Source organism: Sturnus vulgaris, chromosome 3 (genome assembly GCF_052056855.1).
Source record: "Sturnus vulgaris isolate bStuVul1 chromosome 3, bStuVul1.hap1, whole genome shotgun sequence".
Classification (NCBI taxonomy): Eukaryota; Metazoa; Chordata; class Aves; order Passeriformes; family Sturnidae; genus Sturnus; species Sturnus vulgaris.
In genome coordinates, this window is record NC_142245.1 from 93,216,105 (window position 1) to 93,240,569 (window position 24,465).

Genomic DNA, 24,465 nt, shown 5'->3' on the forward strand with positions numbered 1-24,465 from the left:
GAATACAAAACTTTACTAGAGTCCATGAGCAAAAAAAAACAGTGAGCAAAGAATTACAGCATTTTCTTCTAGGGTTATCACAATCATTAATCTGATATTCTTCACCAAGTGTTAAACAGCAGATTTTTAGTGTAATTATGTGTGTAACAAAAGCAAATTGCAGTGATAACAAACATTGAGTTGCTTTGATTCTACGAGGTTGGTATTCAGCTGACCAGTAATAACATAGCAGTTACCCAGGAGAACTTTCTGGTCTTGTATTCTCTCCATAATCTAGGAGGCAATACAGAGGAGAGGAGACAAAAAAAAAAAAAATATTCTTTGACCTTCTGCTCTGTGGGTTGTTTCTGGTTTCCTGTGTACACGAAAAAGAAACAGCTACATTTTGTGTTTAATTCTTGGTTGGCTTGATCTGAGGAAATGGACACAGAAGGACTGCAGTGGACAAAGGCAGTGTACTGATAAGTGTACTGATCATAGAAATGAGATGTGTAAAAATGTATTTCTGTGAATGTGATTATTTCTATAAACACCTCAGTGTTCATCATGTATGTATAAATTATCTCCCTTAATATAATGTTAACCTTGTCTGTGAATAATACAAAGATGTGTTGCATATTAAAAAAATCAAATTAGTATCTTATGACTTCTGTTTGCTTACCATTGCTGCAATTAATCTCCAGTTTCTAGAAGATGTAGAAGATAGTGTAGGAATGTCAGAACAGTGCTGTAGCTTAGTGTAGAAATCTCCAATCCAATGGAGGGATCAACCAGGAAACCCTGTGCATGCCCAGAAGTTCTGTGCAGCTCTGAGACTGACCTGATAAACTCTATGCCAAAAATACTATTGAAGTGCTGGGGAGAGGAGGGATCAAAGGAGCACATCAAACTAAACTGTAATATTGCTTTCAAACCTAAGCTGATTTATTTAGAGCTAGCTTTGATGTCTTTGCACTCATAAGTACAGCTCCATAAAGTTTTCATACATTAGCTACTGGAAAGCTCATCATGTATCATACCCATTTTTAAATGCTTAGAGGAGTCGTAAATTGGGGATGTTTGTTTACACAACACAGAATGCTTATTTAGCTGGTGAAGGAAAACAAGTCTAAAGGAAATCTCAATATATTGTATTAAAATAGTATTAATTTTTACTAGGAACAAAAAATGACATTTTGAAGCTTTTGTTTTGGGGTTTGTTTTTTTTTAACCAGAAACCAAGTATTTGGAATTCTCTTTGGGGAATAGAGTAAATGACAGACTCAAAGCTCATTTGTTATTCTTTAAATAATGTACATCAGCTTGTATACATTACATGTGTTCTCAGTTCTTAATATTCCAAGAGTGAGTGTTAATTTATAGCTAATAAAGAAGCCTTGCAGAGTGAAAAATATTAAATGAGGGAGAAAAAACCCATGAAAACCTAGCAGTCAGTGACAGATCCTCAAAATGAAGAGAGGCTTAGTTGCTGAGGTGTGCCGTCTACTTAATGCTTTGTACCAAAGTGATGCCAAATGCTGCAGTCTGATTAATTTAAATGGCAAGCATGAACATCCTAAAGTTAGAAGCTTAAGAAAAAATATGGACTACCTACTTAACAGTTTAGTTATTTATTTCATGGTTTAGAATAGTAATTTCCAAAACTAATAATGTTTCAATTTCATGACTTTTAAGTATTTAATGAATTTTTTAAAAATTTAGTTTGAGCAGGCAAGTAGACAATAATGGAAGGAAATGTCTTGCAGAGAGGTGACTTAATTAAACCTATAAATACCATAGAGAAGATTCTAAGTTACTAATGAATATAATGAACAGGAACCTAGGTACTAGTGAGAAAAAAAGGAAGGCAATAGACCATTGTACAAAGTGATGAATTTTCTCAGGATGTTCCACATGAGCATTGTCTAGAAAGAGTTTGCTGAATGTGTCCTTTTTCTTGGCAGTGTTACTGAAAACCAGATGAGCCATAATTAAAGCTGGGTCACAAAGAGAGAAAAGCTTTTATAAATCATTATGCCATTTATATTTGTACGAATTAGTAAATCAAATGCTGTTGTGTGAATGGGAAAAGTAAAACCTTTTCAGCGCAGCTTAAATCTGACAAACATTTCCCTTTAATTTTTTTGTGTGAGCTACTGATATATAACCGAGTGCTCTCCTGAAAGCAAACAAAAATACCTAGTAAGTATTTCTGTATATCTTTACTGCCACCTTAGAAGAAAAAAAATTCTTATTTTACAGTACTTTATTGCTATTTTAGCAATTAGCTCCAAACTAGAGAGGATATGAAGCCAACTTGTTGAAAGTAATACATAAAACCAGAAGTTGGTCACTACCAGCATCTTTGTGCTGGTAAGCCACATATGCACTTTACCACCATATTTGTCTTTTCTGCTGGCAGAACAAAGTGCTTTTGGTTTAGATTACCTACAGAACAAAATGCAGTAACCTTAATTTCTTTCAGACTGTCGAGTACTGTACAGTGCTCCTCAGAGTCTTGGTCACTAATCTTCCAAACTGACTGACCTTTAGAAGACTTGTTAATAGAAACCAGGAATTAATGAAGGCACACATTCAGGTCTTGTGGACATGTATTTGGATATGAGATGTGAAAACTTCCAGATGCTCAGAGAATTCTTGAAAATAGAGACTCATACACCAACTGTTCAAGACATGTATCTGAGCAGATGTGATCCACTTGATATTAAGGTTCTTGTTCAATCAAGTGTTTCAATTCCCTTGAATAAAACTCTCCAGAGTTAACAAGCCCCAAGCCTAGTCGTTTTGGCAGTTGGGCAAAAAGGTCAATACTTCTTGGCTTCTAATCAGCATTTTCTACATAATGCTTGAGAACAGACAGGTACCTAGAGGACAGGTCTCAGATACAGTATTCTCTTTATTACTAGCAACTGCTTTCACTCAGAGATTCTTGGTGCTTATCAACACATTGCTCTATCTTGTCAGTCAGTCTTATGAACTTTGCTAATGTGGTATCTTGTAATCACTCCGTGCAGTTTGCTTTGACCAGTTCTAGCTGATGGAAGATCACATGGTGATCACTTTAAATCCCTTGTTCCTTCAGCAAATCTCACGTGTATTTCAGTCATATGTCAGTGTTTGGAATGTGTGCACTGAGCAGATCACCCTACAGTCCTTGCCCTGAGTGTTGAGAGAGATGTGGGAACGTGCCTTCTCCCTTCAGAACACTGGAGAGCTACCGAGGCACAAAAGCTTGCAGAGTGCACCGCACGGATCTTTGCTACTGAAAAATGAGGTGTCTAGACCTGCATAACACAAACATGCCTACCCATATGGTTTAGCATAGTCGTGCATTATACTTGGAAAAATGAAGTCGTGGGATGAAAGACAGACTGGTCTGGCATAGCTGTTGGAAAAAAAGGCATAAAGAATGTATGTTTCTAACCATGAACTGTTTAGGCAGAGGTATACGATGAGGAGTATTGGAAAGTTGTAACCTGTAAGATAAAGGTACTACGTTCACTTCTTGACCAAAGGGATTAATTAATTATTAATAATTAAAATAATTAATTAATTATTTCCTTGTATTCCTCTTACAAGGTACAGCACAACACTTCTTCTTAAAAGATACTTGTGTTATAGCACCTTTTTGGTTTTTTTTGGTGTGTACTTTGATCCAAATATTTCACTTCAAAGTTCTGAAATTAGAGGATTAGGGGAAAAAACAAAAAGAAACGGTATTGCTTATAGAAGTAGTTTAGAAACTGCTGATGTTAAAAGTTTTCAACTAATTTCAAACTGGAAAACCAGTTATCACACCTTTTGGGGGGTCTAGTGCATAATCTTATTTATGTAGGATATTTTCTTATTGATGTTTACTTATACTTTGAATGATCTATAAACTCTAGTCAAGCAAAAATTGCTTTTAACAAAAAATCTTTTCAGAAATTAGCCAATCCTTTTCAGTGGTTTTCCTGATAATTGTGTCGGGTTGTTGGTAGATTTTTTGGGGAGAGTTTCTTGTTTGTTTGGGTTTGTTTTATTTTATTTTATTTAAATTCATAAATGATAATATTTTTAGTTATTTGCCAGTTTAGAAGCTGCAACATTTATCTTTGGCAATGGATATTTAAACAGAATCTAACTTTCTAACAGCTCATTCTGTTTGGTACATGTATTGATTATTGTTTTCTACATGTAAAATTCATTTAAGCATAAAAAGCTAATATTGGGTTTGTGCCAATAAACTCTATCAACCTTATAACTATATGTCTCTTGCAGAAAACAAAAACAGGTGATGGAATCAGATGCAGAGAAGTTATATCTTGTCTGCGAATGCATACACGAAATAATGAAATCTCTAACTCATATCAGCAAGGTGTGTGACAGTTGTTATAGTGATCTGCTAAAATGTGAGAATTGTTTTCTACTTAGATTTTGCTGCCATATACTACATCACAACCAATGATTGAAAACAGACACTGACATGTTCTGGAGAAAATTATAATCAGAAGTGTATTTTCTTGGTATTTAATCAGAATGCATCTCTATTCCCTGACAGTCTAGTCTACCATTTAGCTCCCCCTATTTTCTAGTGACCAGTTTAAATTTACTACTGTAAATAATATAAAGTCATCAGTCTACCACAGTGTCCTATCACAATTATTTTCTGCTGTTACTTTTAAACTAGTGGGTTTCTCCAGATGGTATAAAACCAGTGCACAGAGAAACACCACTGAACCGCTAGGAAGTTGAAATGTTTTAAATACTGTTTTTATTCCACTGAAAAAGTGTGTTAAATTAATATACAGAGAAAAAAAAGAAGAGTCAAGCTCATTAAAGTACAATTTTCTAAACAACCATTTTGTACTGAGGCAGTCAGTAGGGGTTCTACAGAGAGATTATGGATATGTCTCTGCAAAGTGAAGACAGTTCATTGTGCTTGTGCTCCGAGTTGACCAGTGGTGAACTCTGCATTTAAGAAGCTATGCAGCATTGATTAGAAAAAAAAAAAAGGTTCTATAAAAACCATGTTTGACCATGTCTATACACATATAATTAGCTGTTGATTCTTCAAGGAAGCATAAATGCAGTCTGGGAGTTCTGGACTCCTAATCTATTCCTGCTCCAAAATACAGGTATCCAAATTGTCTCATCTGTGCTTCACAAAGTTCTGGATGTTGGCAACTGCTGGGAGCCACCACTGCCATGATAACACACAGGTTCAGTCACATGAGCTCTAGGGTTTAGAATGAGTGTTTTTCTTTTGGAACTTTCTTGCATAAGCTACTTGGTTTTGTTAGGATGTGCCTACTGAAATCTCCACAAAGCACTTTGACTAATGAGATGCTTTTTAGGTCTGCTTTAGACCCTTGATTAAAGCTTTTGCTTGGATAATGGAAGAAGGTCTCACACCTCTTCTTTACAAAGTATTTTTTAAGGGGTTGGAATAGAGGTAAAATGCATCTCAGGTGCTATTTAAATGACCCTTAGTAAGACTCTTAGCTATTCATGCTGCTAAGTGTTCTGGTTTTCATACTTGAATATTTACTGACCCATAAAGAACAGTGAATACAGCTTCCTCTGTGATAAATTGGATTACGACAAACGTGTTAAGGAGTAATTTTGAGGTGACTAGATACTTGTTAAATACAGAGCATACAGACTTTTAAATTACTTTTAAATACAAGTTGTTGGGATACTTTCTGGGAAGTTCAACTGTTCAATGTAATAATAAAAGACTAAAATAAGCACCTTGGGTATGTTTGTTTTGGTTTTTCTTTTTTTTTTTTTTTTTTTTTCCCTCCTATTATATAGCTAAATGACTTAGCCATTGACTTACTGGGCTTGAATACGGGGTGTATCTTTTTGAACAAGTTCTCTGAGAAACTACCAGTTGGTGTGGCCACTTAATCCTAAATGTGATTCATGACTGTGAGGGCATAGGGGAGGGAGAAGGTTTATTTCAGTCTTCTTTTCTACTGAAATTCTTCACAAGATTTCTGTCCATCAAGCTCTGGTATCTTCCTGCTCAGTATTGCTAGACTCTTACCATACTTCGCATACTAATCTTCCTCATTAGCTGCATAAGATATTTAAGTGCCTTAACATATGGTTAAATATTATAGTTGCAACAGGATACCAGTGGCCTTGCAGTAATAAAATCAAACCATTTTTGAAGGTGGCTATAAAATGAGTTTCAGCAGTTCTCATTGAAGAGTGGTAATGCATATGTTAATTTTGGATTTCTGAGTTTCAACTTCCAAATAAAAATATGCTGGAAAACTACTTATTTGTTGGCCTCATTATAACTAAATTTTAAATCCTGATATTGGAACTGGCTCATAAGCAGATCCTAATCATTGATAGCTTTTAATAAGTTACATCTACTATGATATTATGCAATATTGTAGTGTGGTATGCTTTTCAAATATAATGAAGTCAACCTGAGGCCTCGCTACAGCATTGCTCTTAAATTTGTTGACAAATGCAGAGTGTTCTGCAAGTTATAAATATGTGGATTAGCAAAGTGCTCATTTTATACACTGAGGAGATTCTGATAGCAACATAATAAACAACAAATCATCACTAATGCATAATGTATTATGGTCTTGGTCACAGTTTAGCAGGTGGGGTTTTTTTATGTAATGGATTAGGCCACATACTTCAGCCCACTCAGTTTTTCTTCAGATGATTATAGTAGAAATGTACATTGACTTATTTCTATATTTTTTTCCTTTTCATTTTTTTCTTTTTTTTTCCTTTTTTATTTAGTGCCTATGAAGTATTTTCTCTGGATTGTTTGTGCTTGTTATTTGGAGACAGGAAATTTTTTGATTGCTTCTTTCTTTGTGAATTTTTTTACTGTTATACCTACCAGGCAAACCTTCCAGTCATGGAAAAGGATGTGATTCCTATTTTCTATAATGCTGTAAGGCAACTAAAATATTTTATTAAATATCAAATTGTCTTACCCATATTCTTAAATTGTGAGTTTAAAGCATGGAGGAATACAACTCATATTACAGTATTGTCATGCCATACTTAAAATTAAGGCTCACTGCCTTAGTGCAAATATCGTTCTTGTAAGAGATTCTGCCAAAATCTCTACCACTGATATTTTTCTTTATCCCAAAGTTTATTTATTACATTTTTAATTTAACTCACCGTGTTTAACAGTATTATAATATAATTATGAAAATAGATGAATCAGTACTGAGTGCAGGTCTTCCTAGCCTCCCACTTATGACTAAATTAACTATGTGATGCAAAATTCATCTGGTGTCCAATAACCAGTAGTATCACTCAGCAATCAGTAGTGAAACCAATACAGTTAAATGTTTATTTTAATGAACTGGGGAAGGAATGGAAGGCCCATTTAGCAAGTTTTGTGGACATTATCAAATTGATGGTGCTGGGGTAGTAGCAGTTCATCTTCCATCAGTGACCTGGACTAGCTAGAGGAGTTGAAATGCAGTCTCATATCCAGGATGGAAAATCCCTTTTTAACAGTACAGCCTGACTGTCTATGGAGGATGCTGAGTCTGCTGGCTCTGTTTGCCTCTGTTGGCTGCCCTTGGATGGTGTGAGAGGAGCTCTGCCTGAGCTCCCTGCTGTGCCACACCCCACTTTGTCCTGCTCCCTGGAGCCATTAGATCTGGCTTGGCTGCTCCTGGCACTGCCCTGTCCCCACATGGTTGGCTTATGGGTTGTGATGAGGCTCAGGGCTGCTTCATGGGTTCCTGAATTTGAGATCCCCCCTGTAGTTCACCCCCTGGACTTTCCTTCAATGTTGTAACTCACTAGATGTATTGGAAATGGTGGATTCTGTGACCCCTGCAATGTCCTGTGGTCTGGTCCCTCTCCCCTCTGGCCGTGCCCAGTTGGCCGGGATCCAATTCCCCTGCCCCCTTACAGACCCTAGAAAAGACCTGTGCCCCCTGACCTCGCCCTCTTTTCCTGGAGGACCACAAGAAATAAACCTCAGATTCTCCCCAGGGGGGAAAGAGCCTCTTTTGTTATCTTTTATTCACGTCCATGTGGCGGATTCCTGAGGCTTCATCCTAACATCTGAGCTAGTCAGGAGCAAGGGTGAAAGTCTCAGACGGGCAAAGTCACACTTCAATCACAGCCCCTTCTGTCTCAACGACTGAAAGACAAGGCTGTGCTGGATTCAGCCTTTATTAACCTGATGTAAATGCTTTTAGTAGGCTTTCAGAATATTGTGTCAGAACATAACTTTCCATTTATTTTTAGTTCATTCAAAAGGAAGAACTTTTGAACAAGGTGATAGTTCTTCTATTAGTTCTCATAACGTTACTGACAAAAGATATTACCTCATTTTGCTGAGGCTGGTCTCTGTCCATATTGGGAAATACTGGCTGTCATAGCGATTTTAACAAAGGATCAAACTATGTAGGATCAAACTAGTTAGATATGAGGGATAAAATATTTTCTATTCAATATAAATTTGTCAAACATTTATTCATGAAACTTTGAGTTCTATTGGTAGTGGGACTTTTGTTAGAATTGAGTGTCTTTTTATCAATAATTCAAGTTCAAGAAAGGCTACACTTCTAAGTGTGCTTTTAGAAATATTTTTTATTGTATATGCTTTTTAGCATATATAAAATTTATTTACTCGGTGTTATTTTCCCCATGATATATTAAGGAATCTTTGATGTGATCAGTAGTTATAGAATTCTGTGCTCTATGGTTTTAAATTTTAAAATCCTTACTTGAAAGCACTGTAGATAAATAGATGCTGTCCACATAGACAGCGTAGATGATGTTTAACAATATCAACTTGTTCTCCTGATAGCCTAGGAACACTAATACTAGATATAATTTCTTCCATGGAATGTCTTCTATTCTGATGTAAAACAATAAGTATTATCTGTCAGTTATTTGTTTCTTAGCCCGTGTATAATGACACATCTTAGCAAAATGCCCAGTGCTCCCGAAATGTTTAAGTCGAGCTTCGTTTGGGTGACACATGGTATAACTTGTAATGTGTTGCTAGATTTACAGAAGTAGCTTTATTGTTTCTGTTTATATAAGTTTTACTGAGGTTTTAGTGCTCTAATTGTGTCTTGCAATTTTCAATAATCAGTGTTGAAAGGTTTAATGTATAGGTATTGAATCACTTGAGTAGTGCTGCTTTAAGATCCCATTCTTGCTATTGCTGTTAGCCCGACTAGTAACAGTTGTGACTTCATACTGTGTTAGGTGTCGATCAGGAAGTTAAGTGCAATAGGCAATTGAAGTCTTTCTAAAGTGCTATCAAAGAAATAATTTGATACCCTTCCAAATTTATAAGTAGCTACAATTTCTTCTAAAATATCAACATGGTTTCTGTCCATTTACACAGTTTTCAGCAATGTGACATAATGTATTTGTTCAGCACAGAAACATTAACTAAGGCTGGGAGAACAGTGTTGTATTTCTTAGCAGCCAGAAGAAATGTAAAACTCTATGATCTTTCTAAACAATGCAGTATACAATCAGAGAAAAATTTTTTCTTCAGAAGTCTCTTTAACAATTACAGGTGTGGATTTAGTTAGGGGCTGTGGAGGTATCTTTTTCAGCATTTTCCAGGTCTATTTTTATCTGATGATTACACAGCAGTCAGTGTGAAGTCTAGTCAAAACTAGGCTATATATCAGGACAGTACACCAGACACTCCAGGGAGGTGAATTCTTTCTGAGGGATTTCCTCTTTAATTCAGCATCAATCACATAGTGTTCCCATGGAAATTAAACTAAAATATAAAAGAATAAATAGGTCTTCCACAGTCTTTAAATAAAACACAGAGATCACACAAATTAGAAGATTCAGGTTCCTCTTTTACTCATCTTTTTATTTTAACTGGTGTCAACATAGAGTGGAGTAATGAAACTTCAAAGTCAAATTGAATGCATTTCATTATTTTTTGCATGAACACAAACTCTGTAATATGCTTCAGGTAAAATAGAAATAAGTAATTCTCAGTATGTCACTGGTAGTTAAAAACTGTAATTTGTGGGAAATTGTTTTGTTGGGTTTTTTTGCAAGCCATGGTCTAGAATTCAGTTTCATATCAAATTGTATTGCAACACAGAACTCTACTGCTTTATTCCAACCAACAATTGATGTTTTCTTTTCTGAATTACAATTTGTAACTGCAGCATATGCATTGAAGATACCAAAGCACTTTTAAAAGCACAGTTCTCTTGTCCAAATCCAGTAATCCAATAAGCAGTTTCTCTTTGCTGAGAAATTACCTTTTCTCTCTCTTGTTCTGTCTTTCATGGAGAAGATGTTTTTTCTTGTCTTGATTTCATAGAAAACTAAAATATGAATTTATTAACGGATTTTTTTATAAAGGGTAAAAAAATATCAGAAAAAATCTAGAGGTTGCTGAGGCCTGCATTACTTGTTTTTGTTGGCAGGGTTCCCTGAAATAAGTCTTCACAATGAGTCTAGAATATCCTGTTCATGGATTGTGCCAGCATTCATTATTGTTTCTTAACAGGTTGTAAATCAGTACTTCATATTTTCTTCTATCCTTTTTTATTTTTTTTCCTTGGTAATTCATCTATTTTTTCTTCAGTCTGTTTTCTGCAGGGATGTAATTGCTGTAATTTGGTGACATGCTTTTTATCATTTACAAAATACAGCCTTTGTATACTTATGTTTTGTGACGCTGTAACAGCTTTGTGAGACTACAAAAGATAATATCTATTTTGTATAAAAAATAGTAATAGTAAGAGAATATCCTGGTTTACCAGAATTTGGGGGTTAGATGAAGATAGTAACTGTTGAAACTTACCATTTGATTTTTTTTAGTATAGATATGGTAATAAAATAGAAATTAAACTCTACAGCATAAAAGAATCAAAGTAGTTCAGAAACTCTGTAGCTGTTTCAATACTGAAGATGAAGATTGCTACTATAATGAAATTAAAAGCATCAAACCTTAAATATTTTAATTGTTGTCTGGATCAATTCAGATTTTTCTCACAATTAATGTTGAACTGAAGGGTGTAATGGAACCTTGAAAAAGACTTTTGTGTGCTGAAGATGCATATGCATATATGCATTGGACAAGTTATTATTGCAGACAAAGAGCAAAGTTTCTGGCATTTTTTTCTGAAAAAAGGAGGAGAAAAAAAAGAAAAGTAGTTTGATGTTGGTACAGGGTCTCCATATGGTCAACTGCAAAGAAGAGTGAGTGAGGTAACTCCTATTTTGGAAATAGTGTCACTGAGTTAACAGAGATAGCTGCAACGCCAGTGATGTTAGTGTCAAAACACTGCTGCTGTTTGTCAGGCTGTTTTGAAAAGAAAAATTGGTCAGTTGCCTGCACATAGATCCTGTTGTGCCTTTGAGATGCATTCAGTGATGCTGAGCTCACGGGAGGCATCTGTTGAATTGCGAGCACAACATGCTGATATAGGCTAATAGAGCCCTATGCATCCTCACTTTGGGTATTCTTGTATGCATCTGAGAGAGTAAATGGGGTTTCATACTTTGCTATTCATATAGAGAAACTAGATTTTTCTTTGTTTCAGGACATGTGATAGGCAATTTGTAATAAAAATTCTGTAAATCAAATTATTTTTTATTGCCAGACCTCAGTCCTTATTTTCACACTTTTTTTTTTTTTTTTTAATATCACTAAGATGCATGTGCTATGGCTGGCCTGCAAAAGCTAAAATTTTTAATATTAGTTTATGTTTTCAGCATAGATATGACTTTGTTCACGCCAGATGCACAAAAACAAAATTGCTAAGCCAGGAACAGAGTGTACATTGTTTCTGTAGTTGACAGAAAAATACTGAGAATCAATCTATTTTAACACCCCAATCATGTTATGAAGGTGTTTGTTTTTTCCCTCTTCTGATGAAAAAGTCGTCTAGGATGACTCTGACATTAGATGCCCTAACCATTAAAGAAAAACATGGACTATTTTGCCCTGGAAAGAAAATGGGGCTATTTCCACGTAAGAAAGTATCAGCCTAAGTCTCATTACCTATTTATTTACTCTGTATTCCCTGCTTCCATTACTTGCCCCATTTTCATGTCATAATGTCTTTAAAGTATCAAGTGACTCAAGACATTGATGACTGACCGCACTTTACCCACACAGCAAATTTCTGCTGTATGTTGGTGAAATACAGGCAGATAAAGCATAGCTCTATTCTGTGGACAATGAATTTTTGCATCTACAGGATAGCAATCTGTGGGAAAATGGAAAATTTTCAGTTTTCCTGAGACTATATTTATTACAATCAATCATCAAAGTTATTCTCTTACTTCTAATTTTCCTAATTAAAATTAAAAATGTAATTTTCTAATTAGAATTTTTCTAATATTCGTCTAATGCAATACATTTAAAATTTCATTTTTGTTTACCAGAAGGTTATTACTATTTAAAGATGACACTTGTATGTAATGCATTAATAGTGATGTTCATCTTAATTTTGAAAACATAAGCAGTCCAGGACTATGCAAAACTATTTATTTGTACTAATTTAGATTCATAGTAGCTGTGAAATTTATTTACCAAACAGATACTTGCATGTATAAATAGTTTAAAAAGTGTTGTATTTTGTGGTCTATTTTCATGATGGTCTGTGATATATTTCTAGTTTGGTTGTTGAGTTGATTGAAACCTCTACAGTTTTAAGGCTTTAAGTTCAAGATTTTAAAAGTTCAGGAGAGTTCATTTCTCACTGAAATGCACACTTATTATGCTTAATCAATATACATTTATTAAATCTCTCAAAAAACAGTCATTCAAAGTGTAAAATTTTATACTCTGTATAAAATCAGGTTTTCATCACCAACTGAACATACAATGAGAATGTATTTATAGAAGATTGTGAGCTAGGAGCTTTTTCAATGGGAGTAGTAATATTGAGTCTGGATCCATTCCCAAGTAGCACTTTGAAGTCTGGAAGTCGATTGCAATCAAAATTGTATGTCAACTTTTCAACAGATGCTATTAAGATAAATAATAGAATAAAAAAGCAGTCAGAGGGAGTACATTAGTAGGAAAGAAAAGTTCAAAATATAGGATAATAGGAAAATAAAATATATTCCCCTCTTTTCACAAAGGGACTTTGAGTTTTTTTCCTAACTGTTTCTAGTAGCTGTTTTCAGGTATATTTTATCTATTCCATTCTACCTCATTAATACAATTTTTGTGATGCTTAAAGGGGGTCAGTAAAAACAAAAGGGAGCTTAACAAACTAAAGAAGCTGAAGCAAGATGTAGTTCTCATGCTATATAAATATTAGTGGTTTTAAACGTTCCTAAATCTTCATTTAATTGTTTAGAATTTATTTAAAATTCATTCATTTGTCTAACAGAAGTTCTCCTGTCTTATTTTACAGATTATTTAGTATCTGGTAATGTATAAATATTGTATACTATGTAACTATTGTCTATTGTATGAATATTATATATATATACGCTCATATATAGTGAATATATAAGGTGAGACGTTGATACCAAGAAATGGGTATATTTTAATTAATAGTAAGACAAGAGAAGAGAAGAGAAGAGAAGAGAAGAGAAGAGAAGAGAAGAGAAGAGAAGAGAAGAGAAAGAAAAGAAAAAAGAAAAGAAAAAAGAAAAAAGAAAAGAAAAGAAAAGAAAAAAGAAAAGAAAAGGAAAAGCGAAAAGAAAAAAAGAAAAGAAAAGAAAGAAAAGAAAAGAAAAGAAAAGAAAAGAAAAGAAAAGAAAAGAAAAGAAAAGAAAAGAAAAGAAAAGAAAAGAAAAGAAAAGAAAAGAAAAGAAAAGAAAAGAAAAGAACAAAGGAAAACAAAAGAAAACAAAAGAAAACAAAAGAAAACAAAAGAAAAGAGAAAGAAGTATCACCCCCCCAGCAAGGTCTTGTTGCTTCCCTCTATCTGGTCTTGGTGCTGAGGATCCCCCACAGAAAAGTATAGAATCCAATGGATTAATGTACATTGAGGGGAGCAGGTTTTACACTGTCCTAGCAAGACTGTGATTCCATTGCAGGTGCAGGGTCTGGGAACACTCCCCCAAAACCTCTCCTCCTCTCCCTTTGTGGGGGAGCAGATGGGGTTTATCTGGCAGCAGATAAACCTGGGGCTGTGGCCTGCACCCCAAAAATGCTGGGCTGGGCCCTGCTGTGGGTGTTCTTCCAGATGCTTTGAGAAATAATGTCACTCTCCTTATCTCAAGTTGCCTTAGATGGTTTAATCCACAATTCAGGGCCTCATTCAGGGGGTGGCAGTATTCCATGCAGTTTTTGTTATATGCTTTTCCTGTAACAGGCAATAGTCCTTCATAAAGATGTTTAAGCCATAAACCATAACATTTCAGTCTCTGACACATGCCTCTCATAAGATTACCTGTACACTCAGCAACAAATTTTTTGGAATATATTATAGAATGTTTTGGTTGGAAAGGACCCTAAAGATCATTTCGTTACAGGCCCTTGCCATGGACAGAGACACCCTCCACTAAGCTCAAAGCTCCATCCAGCCTAGTCTTGAACACTTAAAATGGATGAGGCATCAACAGTTTTGCTAGGCAACCTGTTCCAGTGGGTTACCACCCTCACAGTAAATAATTTCTTACTAATTATCTCTTTTACACCTACTTTCTTTCAGTTTAAAGACAATCCCCATGTGACTACATAGCCTTATAAATTCCAGCTTTCTTGTAGCCCTCCTTTAGGTACTGGAAGGTGTTGTAAGATCTCCCCAGAGACTTCTCCAGGCAGAACAACCTCAGATCTCTCACCCTGTCTTTATAGGAGAGGTGCTCCAGCCCACTGACCATCTTCTTCTCCTCCTGATTTGCTCCAGCAGGTCCACCCACCCCGGTGCTGGGTGCAGCACACCAAGTGGGGTCTCATGAACAGGAAGAGAAAAAGAAGAAAGGAAAAGATGTACAATACAGTGCAGCAAAGAGTAGCAGACTTGAGTCTTCAGAGGTGATGGAGAATGAGAGTGGGATCCAGAGGAGGCTGCACAAATCATCCCAACACACTAAGCCATGGAGTTGTAGTCCAGCTGTCTGATGGTCATAAACATATTTCTGCATCAGTGTCAATTCTGAGTTCTCTTATTGGATAAGTCCTCAGTTCTAATGTCTATGGAAGTAAAATCTTCCTCCAGAAATTACTGTTTGTCAGTATAAGGGTAGATGGTTTAAAGAAAAAGTACAGAAAATCCTGGTTTAATTACTGCTTTGTTCCAGTTTATTTAAGGAGGGGGGCATGTGTGTGTGAAAACAGGAAGAATAGCATCTTGAGTGAATGAAATGTATGTATAGTTGAGAGCATATGTCATCATTTACTGTAGCTGAATAACTCTCGTCACTTGGACATTTTCAAATGAGTGTTCTGTGGAGATGATTTCTGATTTTGGAGCCCTTTCATGTTATTAACTAGTGTGACAGAAGAAGCAATGAATCAATTATTTCTAGTTAAATATACTTTCATTTACATTTCAGTCTATATAAAGTATAATGAACTAATTCTGGAAGATGTTATCATGCTGTTTTATTCATAGTAAGAATATAAACATAGCAGTGAATATTATGGAAATGTTGTTTCAAGTTCTGTTCTCAAGGCTTGTGCATTTAGAATAACTCTGTAAAGCTCGCACATTGGGAGTTGGTCAAAATTTTCATGTATTTCTTTGGCTTTTTCTTTTTTCAAAACAAACTAGTCATTCTCAGTTTAGTGTTGAGATTAAAGGAAAGTGATGAATGATGCAATAGGTGTTAAAATATACTTATTTTGGCTAAAACAGCTCTGTATGACATTTAAAAATTTTCAGTTTGAAGGCTTGGATACTTGTAATGCTTTGCTTCATGAATAAGTGGGACTCCAGTGTACATCAAACATTGAACAGGATGCTGAAAACTCGTGGTATTTTTCTGTCACATAAAAATCTTCCCTGTCCTTTATTAAAAAAATTAATGCTACTTAGATTTTACTCCTTTCAAGATTGAAAACTAACCCAGAATGCTTTTCAGTCATTGCATCAGCTGTTATTTATATAGAACATAATAATGGAATGGAAGGTTAAAGTGCATATTTTCTTTGGATGGGTCTAACTGCAAATTCAAACTATTACATATATTAAGATAGCTCTAGTTTTATTCACAGCTTTATGATTATCACACATATGTATAATTGTTATTTCAACTGAATTCCTGATATCCTTGTCTAGGATTCCCCTATTCCAACTATTAGTGATCTGAAACAGAAAAAAGAAGACAGAGTGACTTGTTTGCCCACAGATGCCCCATGAAGTTGAAGTGATAATATGTAATTTGCACTTCCATTGTGCATGATGAATACATTATTTTTCTCCATTTATATGGAGAACAAGATCTTTTTAATACTGTCAGTCATTTGTAATTGATGTTCAAACACAGGGCTTGGTGTTGATCATGTTACTGCTATAATGGCATGCACCTGATGAAAACTTCCTGGCTGGCTTGTTTTCCTTTAAAGGTGTGCTTGTAGAATATTAATTTGCATGCATACCTTAGCATATATGGGCTTTTTAGTCTTCTGTGAACCATTCCAGTAACTTGTTAATTCCGCTAAATATATGGCAAGATACAAATGGTTATCTACAAACAAAATGAGGGTGTTTTATCATACTACAGGTATTTGCCAGTTTCCTTATTATACCAGTCTAATATTTGCCTCGTTATAGTGTGAGACTCTATAACTTCAACACAGGTGACAAAATAGCAATAAAAAGAGAAAAAGGATATTTCAGAAACTGTTGACTTCAAGAGCTTAGCAATAATTTAGATTACTTACAGGAAAGGTGCTTTAACTTCTAAAACTACGGTGATGTTGGTTTGGAACTTTGTAATAAAGAAAAAGTCTGTTATCAGTTTTATATTCTTTTCTGCAGTAAAGACTCTTACAAAAGCAGTAAATATTTTTTGAAAAAAATGGTTGGCAAGCGCAGTGTCACATGTTATAAAAATACAAGTGTAACACATAAAAATAGAGTATTGTTCTTTGTGTCTGAAAGGGCCAGATAAATCTTTAGTACATTAGGAGAGGAAGTGGCAGAGGTGTAGAATTTTTATTTATTATTATTATTCTAGCTCTCAGTTTCTCTAAAACTGCAAATACATAATTAAAGTTTTATTTCTTTTCATGCATTTAGAGAAATGGAATTTGTAAAAAATTGTGCATGCTAGCTGTGGAGATGTTCATTGTAGGTTTTATCCATAGGAATAAACTTTTCCTATTGTTCTCCACATTAGTAGCTTTGAATCTTTGGTGAATCTTTAAATCTGTGAGTAGTGGAAAAAAAAAAAATTTACTGACCCTTATTAAATAAATGCCAGCCAAATTTTTCCCTTTTTTATCCAGTCAAACAGCCATGTACGTGCTACAAAACTGGGCCCAGGAACTGTGCATACTATAGACTGTGGGAGATGCAGAGTGGTTGAGGAAGGAACCCCTAGGACACAGGGTCTTAGAGCTGTAACTGAGAACGTGGAAATGCCAGGCAAGTACAAAGACCTTGTTCTACTTGGCAACATTTGGCACAAAATTTCTTTCACTGACCAACAGGATATGAGGGTTCAAAGTTCCAAGATTTTAGGAAGCATATTTTATACCTTGAGTTGAAATGTAGTCTTCCCTTTTCCACATCATTCTTGTTATAATTGCTAAATTGATTTAGCACAATGGGATTGTTAAATATACTGATCATTTATATTTGTCAGGGCAGGCAAACAAAATAGGCCAAAATTATTTAACAGCTTATTCCCTCTATGGCAATAGTTCTGCTTACCCAACTTTGAGTCATATATTCCTGTACCCTCCCATGCATACATCGTGCTTGCCCTTTCAGTGAGCTGTTCTGTGTGCCAATCCAACGGGATGCTAAGCTAGCAGAAGTCTGATTTGGTTCCAACACAATGAAGAACTGCATGACCAGGAGCTGGCAAAGTCAACTGACCCTTTTAATATCAGCAGGCTGTTAGATGGTCTGTGTGTAGAAGGGTTTATTTAAGCTTTCTTTCTCGAGTGTAAAAATGAACTAGAAATGCTGAGAAAAACAATTTCAAGATTTCTAAGGAGTAGAGTAATAGCCATACAAGGGGGTGGCTGGATAAAAGGGTGAAATGACAGCCACTGGTAGGTGTCTGGAACAGCCAGGCTGCACAGTTGCTCTGTGCAGTCAGGAAAGAGAGTGAGCAATCCTCCAGAGAGTGATTTGAAGCATGTACATTAAGACCCTCTCTAGTATGCACATTATGATAAATATCCCTCTCTAAAGAAAACCACCTCTCTTTTGCTGATCCAGGGAGCTAAGGAGACTAACCTAACTTAAGTGTTTTAAGAGTTGGCCTGTGTGATACACTTTCCAATATTACTGAAAAATTTGAAACTAAATAAAATTATATCTCATGGGCAAAGAATAGAAAATAAGACTGATTAATATATTCAGGAGAATAAAGAATTTGTTTGAGCTGGAAAACTTATATCCAAAAGCACAGACAATGATTAAGAAATAGAATAACCTTAAAACACAAACTCTCCTTACGCCAAGTAAATTAATTTCTCCAAAGCATTGCAGCCACAGGCCTTTCCTTACCTGAAGATTTTGTTGGAGTCTTTGACATCATTAACATTTCTCCTCCTTTTCCACTGGATATTGAACTTGGTAATACATTTACATTGCTGTAAAAGGAAAGGTAGGAAATGTCTCTCACTCTGAAGTTTTACTCCTAGTCTTTTCAATGTTATTGACTGGCAGGAGCCTTAACTAAGCACTCATAAAAAATGGTCTTTGATCCATGAGATGTGTAAAATGGCTTAATTGCCACTTAGTGGCAAAGCAGTGATGCTGAAATTGCCAACAACTTTCCTGATTTTGAGAAATAACCCACCTTATAATTTACCCAGTAAAATATGGCATAATAATTTTAATAATTTCATTAAAACTTTCTACAGATATTTTTATGCTTCCTGTGTTCTGTGCTCCAAAGACTTGTAAATCAGATTTGTTGAAAATTGTTAGCAGTAATCAATAAATGTAAAATTGAGGAGTTCTATGAAGCAGACCAAACTGCTTTGCATGAAATGTGTATGCAGTAAATTTTGCTTCCCTTTGTTTCATAGATACTATCTTCCAATGAAGATTGCAATAAATTAGTTTATGTTAGCAGTCACACAATAGCCTCTTTAAAATTACTGGTTAAAAGTGGTATAAATGGGGTTTTATTTCAAATGAAGTTCAATTTAGTAAATTTTAGTAAAGTAAAAATAATCTAATCGCAGGTACAAAAATCAAGAACTTTTGAGTCTTAATCCTATTGCTTTGGAAAACACAGCTTAAATTCCCCTCTTTTGTTTTTTTATATAAAACTAGGGAAAAGTGTGCATTTTCCTCATAATCACAGATGTTCCAAATGTAATTAATGAGTATTTGATACACAGAACAACTCCAGCAGAAAAAAAACCACTTCAAAATACATCAGCTGCCAAGATTCTGTATTGTACCTGGGTCTGTGTGCCCTGCGCAGAGCATATTATGAAATTACAACTTAGTCCAGACATTTGCCTTTAATATTTTTTATTTCTTTTATCAAAGCTTATCCTCTCCTTCCTTGTAACTAAGTAATAATGCAGAATTTAGTGTAGTGTAGATTGAAACCTACTTTTAAATGCTCAGAATAATCAGCCACAAAAAAATTCCTGGTGGTATGAGAGCCAGCTGTTCTCTGGTGGGCATTGGTCTCAAGGTAGGACGAGGCAGGTTGTTTCCTAAATTAATAAGAGCTCTTAGAAGTTTCTCTTTGTTCTATGCAGAGAAGAAAAGATGTCTAATTTGGGTGAGTTAGATTAATACTGAGAGATCCATCATAGCGTTTACAGGAATTAAGTTAACTAGTTAAACTATCATCCTAAACACTTCTTCTCAAAGGCCTTTAAGGTGGAAAACAATGGCTTTTTCAGATCTTACATGAAACAAAAGAGGCTTGATCTTATTTCAAAAGTTCTGCAGATTCTTTTATAACAATCAAAGAACCGTTCTAATGACATCTTCAGCCATAAAAATATTTTTATTTTTAATTTGAAATTAAAAATAATTTCTAGTTTCTGCAAAACCATAACTGCTGGTCTTTGCAATTTTTTTTTCTTTTAAAAAAATTGTTTAACTTCATTTACTGAAATCCACCAATTTATCATTGTTTAAAAACATCATTGGGGCATGCTGGGGAATCATTTTAGAGAGGAATACCCTGGGGATCTATTCAACTCTAGAAGTGTAGAGGTCAAAAAGCACCATTTTTTATTTACAGAGATTTTAATTCTACCTGGTATCTGGACTGTAATTTTCTTATTCTTTTGGAGTTAACCAAGTAATAATAATTAAACACTTTTAATTACATTTTCTGCTCATCTGCTCTCTGTCCTAGAATGAATAGGAGTTTCCAGAATTTTTGAATTTGAAATACATCAGATAATTGAAAATTAATGAATATGATTTTCTGGAACATTCTTACTCAAAATCACAGAAGATAACAAATAGATTATTGAATTCTGTAAAATAAGACTGCAAAGGAACAGAAGAAATTACCTAGGCCTTTCCAAGATCCAAGAGAGAGTGCTAAATGTATGTTCTAGGAAGTGCTCACCTAATTTTAAATTCACAGTCTGCTCAATGCTTTTGAGCATCTTCTGTATGGAAGGTTTTCCATTGTCCTATTTGTCCTACCTTTACTAAATTAAACGTAATTCTTTCTGTTCTAACTGCACTAACAATAGAGAGTGAATTATGATGATTCAGATTTCTTATGTATCTGGAAATTGTTACTTCCATCAGAACTACTGTCTTTCAGATATGTAACCACAGTTAATTAATTTTATCTTTGTATTTGTAGATCGAATAGACTTTTGCTGATTTGTCAATGAAAATACTATTTGAAGCAATGCCTGTGTCGTATTAGAGTGAAGATAGATGGAATTTACTGTTTGTTTCCTCCTTTTACTCTTCTGAAGTAAAAGAACCTGTAGGTGTATGGTTATTGGTCAATGCTTAGAAGTCCCCACTGAATTTTGGGCTTCAGTCTTAGATGTTATATGAATATATATTTCAGAAGAAAAAAGCCCAACATTGATTCAAAGACTTCAAACAGATGACAAAGATAGAAAACCAGGCACAGAATAGGGAAATTATGTGCTCTGTGTTGTGTGTTGGGTCAGCAGCAGGGTTATGAAATTGCAAGTGAACTGGTCTGTTAAGCTGTTACACACTCATAGAAGGCAAAAGCAGTACTTCCATTCTGCATCCCCTTCCAAACAGATGGAATCATCTGCTCTGATAGCAGCAAAGATACATAGAGCTCAGTTAAGGTCACTGAGATAACCTTAACATCTGCCTTCACTTTTGGCTTTCTCATGATATTGGAAGTACGCTGAAAAATTCAATATACTTTAGCTCTCTGTCTTGCTTTTTAAATTTCTTTTCTGAAGGTGCCAATCAGAAAATGATGAAAGGTGAACAGTATGGACACAAAAGTTCTAGACCATCCTTAATATGAAACAAAATGTTCCACCCATCATTATCCAAAATAATTTTTAAGAAACGATAACATTCTTCATAGGAAGTAGAGAAGGTCATATTTTGTGTGGATAAAGTATTGTCAGATTGGTGCACAGAACAGTGCAAGGACGAGCACTGAGAGGTGACTGAGGCAGATCTCAAGCCAGGGTGCTGAGTAGGGAAACAGGACAGAGAAGAGAATAGAACTGCAGTCAGGAAATACAGAAAGCAGAAGCTGGAGGCAGCCCACGGTTCTTAGGGGCTGTAAAGAGTGAACTCCTTGAATCCTACAGAGACATATTTCTATACCTCCCGACAGTTGTGACATTCATCTCTCTCGATTCCTGTGATGTGCTAACAAAGCATCCTTACTGAGGGTTCATCTTTTGCCATCTGCCCTGCTATTTTCTTTATTCTCTACTGGACTCTTGGGGAGATGCTGACAGGATTTCACAGAAGCATAGTCAGAGAAAGTGCTCCTCTGACCACGGCTAAAAAGTAGAAGTGGGATTTTGAGCTGGTGTTGAAAAAGAGAGAGCTGTCACACTAGCATGGAGTTACTGCAAGATACCTGAAGTCAAATTTTTTATTTTACAGAAGACTTTCTAAAACAAAAAATCTCGAAACACAAACGGATGTCTTTAATGAAAGCAGAATATTTATGATGTTGTTCTTTCTACATAGCATTTTTCTCTCTTCAGTTCACAAGGAAAGCTGGCAAATTGTTTCATGGCAAATCACTTAGTGTAGAGAATGCAGGACATTATGTTAGAAGGAAACATGTCCCTTACTAATCTGAACACATATTGTGTCAGGGTAAATTCAAGAGGTTATTCAGTCTTCTAGATGGGACTAGAGTGGCAAAGTAGTAAATGTTTGTCAGAAGACGGTTTCAGTTTTCTGAAGTGCAATTTTCCCCTAAAGATTACAATTATAGCAGTTTGCACAGTGGGCACCCTACCTGATTCGTTTGTATGTGCTTATCTTTCCTCTTGTCTTAAAATAAGTACAAAATCAATAGACTTTTAAGATAATTGCTATATTTTTCTTTATGCACAACTCTAAATTTGATAAGGGTGGAGTGATTCTTGCATTGGTGTGGATTTATACAACACTCAAAAATTTTCACAAAGAGAGTGGGTGCCATGAAAGTGTTAGCTATTAAGATAGCAAAAATTGAAAAAAAAATTGAAAATTTGTGTCTTCACTTTGTTTTCTCTTTCAATTTTAAATTGAAGTAACCAGCAAGCAAGATCATGGGAGATTCAAAAGGCCCCTGAAATGGCAGTCTTTTATACAAAGGGTTGTCATCCTCATTGGAATCTTGAGTTGTGAATTTATTGAGTTGATAAAAACACTGAAATGTGGCTTGTTGCTCAGTGTTATCACTAAGCTGTGGAGCAAACCAGGCATGTGGATCTCCCCTGTGGCATGGTAAAGACTATGAAGTTGAACTCTTTTCTAGCAGATCTGGGACATGTCCTAGCAGAAACAGTCTGTAGTGGAAATACTGCTAGACCATTATTCTGCAACTACTTTTTAAAAAGCTATTGAATTAATGAAATTTGTTAGGCTTTCCCCCCACAATTTATATGTGAATTAATATTTTAAAGTTTAAGTTCTGTGACCATGCACAGGTAAGAGAAAAAATGCTAGAGAAAATTCTGATTTTTGCAGATGGCAAAACTTACAGAATTTTCAACATTGTGATTTCTTGACACTGTACTTGCATTTTGAGAAGTTTTTTGTAGCTCTTCTTTAATATAAAAGAAAATCCCTTCTATCTAGAGAATACTAACCACTGATTTTCATATGAAAATTGTAAGTTTAGATATTTCTCAGGACTTGTTTCTCTGCAGTTGCAAAATACGTACTTGTTAATTCTCTTTTTCCCTTATGAAGCAGAGACATCTCATAGCAAGTTTTTAAATATTTAGTAATGTTTCTTTCATTTTGCTAGAAACACTTCTGAAGTTTGAAGCATCTAAAATGCCTGTAAAGATGCTTGCTCATGATTATGTCTTAAATCTTTCATTATTCACATCTACAATACATGTGGCAGGAAAATTCAAGCTCGAAAGAAGCCCATAGATATTAGGAGTGCAGTTGAAGGAAATGTATCTGATGGTGCAATTTAATTATTTCAGATTGTTGATTATGTGTGCCCAGAAAGAAATTTTCTATTTAAAAAATGCTGTGAACTAAATTCAAAAATTATAGAACTGTTTATTTAAAGCACATTTCTTTGTCTCAGTGTTTAGACAAAAAGTTCCTTATAGATCTTTCTTTTGAAAAACAGTTGCAAAAAGGAAGCCATCTTTTCCAATTGTAGCAATTTTCCTAGATGTAGAAGTGCATGCACCACAGAAAAGTAGAGGATGTGTTACTTTAAGAGTATCAGCTTCTGTAAAATCCTGCAAAGGCAGAAAAGTTCAGGTCAGTAAGCTATGGACATACAGCAGCTCTTTACCTATTTTCACAGACAGAGATTTATGTGCTGTTTGCCACAATCCTTTCTCTAGATAAACTAGTTACATAAATTACCCATTTCTTCTCCAGATCAAAAACTGGTTTCTATGTCCAAATAATGCTATTGTTCCTCAGAAGGGCTGGTTAGAAGGGCTTCCAAGGGAAAGAGGCTATTCTTTGCAAGTGGCCCTCAACGTCAAAATGATGGTGCATTTAGAAGAAAGAAAACAAAAGAAATTAATATAAACACATTGAATTGCCATTAAAACCATCAAATCAGTCTTTTTAGTCTGTCTTTCCTTTTCTCTTTTTACTCCTTTATAGCCAAGATAGCTGAAATGGAAACATTATAGTGAATGGAATATGTTAGAATGTAGATTAGGTCTTACTTTTCTGTGTAGTAAATTGTTCACTAATATTCAGATTCTGCTGTTATGAATAGGACTCTAAAATGTGA

General features: G+C 35.0%; 1 protein-coding gene across 2 annotated transcripts in view; it reads left to right on the forward strand.

Annotated features, from left to right (window-relative positions):
• Positions 1–24,465, forward strand: part of CSMD1 (CUB and Sushi multiple domains 1) — a 1,072,714-nt gene that overhangs the window by 367,043 nt on the left and 681,206 nt on the right. The gene's annotated exons all lie outside the window — the stretch shown is intronic.